We start from the raw sequence: 893 nt of genomic DNA, 5'->3' as shown, positions 1-893 counted from the left end.
GCGTCCAAGAGACCAGGAGCAGCCAAGGATTAGAAGAAATAACGGCCATCGGAGAGAAATTGAGCTGTGGTGTGAGGAGAACCAGTGGAGAACTGGGCAGCTATCTTGGTGAGTGACCGGCGTTAGCTACAGAATGTTAGCTAACGTCACATCACAACATTGTGAAGTTAGCTATCATATATCAGGCTATAACTAAAGTAGCATTGATAATATAGTAACGTTACTGGCAGGACTGTTGATACTGATCCATAACAGAAAACTAAATGCACCTAATGCAACTCCACACTACGGTGCTGTGTACCGGAGGAGAGACGCGAGATACGGCTGATACTTGACGATCTGGCGGAGAAAGGGTGTGGAGCCTCCGCTGATATGCCGTTGTAAATGGCTTGATGGAAAGCAGGTGTGTAGTCGGGGAGGGTGCACAGCTGATTGCAGCAGGTGAGTGGAGGTTGAGCCGGAAGCCAGGAGTGACAGCCACCACGCACACACAAACACACAGACAGGGGGAACAAACAAACACAAAGGAGACGGCTGGAGCAGTACAGCCACCACAGCGTTACCTAATGCAACTCCACACTACGTCTTACGGTGCCGTGTACCGGAGGGGAGAGAGAGAGAGAGCAGCGAAGGGGGGGAGAGAGATGTAATACGGTTTCCTGATAAAGCTGTGGAGAGTATGTGCTACAGGGAGGTGGATGCACAACGCACCCAGGAACGAACGCTAGCTCCGGTCCTTTTTACTGTGGACTCGATGTCCTGACAGGCTGGTATTTGTGCGACCTGCACAAACACAATACTGCACCATGATTACGAAAAATAACAGCTCACTAAAACACAACCGCTCAACTCAACGCAACTACTAACTATACCCGTGGTCAGAGAGCGGAGAT

The 893-nt window shown here is 50.2% G+C and overlaps 1 protein-coding gene across 1 annotated transcript in view; it reads right to left on the bottom strand.

Annotated features, from left to right (window-relative positions):
* The window catches only part of fstl5 (follistatin-like 5), a 273,902-nt gene that overhangs the window by 90,540 nt on the left and 182,469 nt on the right, over positions 1-893 (bottom strand). The window lies entirely within an intron of this gene.

Source organism: Notothenia coriiceps, unplaced genomic scaffold (assembly GCF_000735185.1).
Source record: "Notothenia coriiceps isolate Sejong01 unplaced genomic scaffold, NC01 NC01_scaffold00037246, whole genome shotgun sequence".
Taxonomy (NCBI): Eukaryota; Metazoa; Chordata; class Actinopteri; order Perciformes; family Nototheniidae; genus Notothenia; species Notothenia coriiceps.
This window is presented reverse-complemented; position numbering and strand designations above follow the sequence as displayed.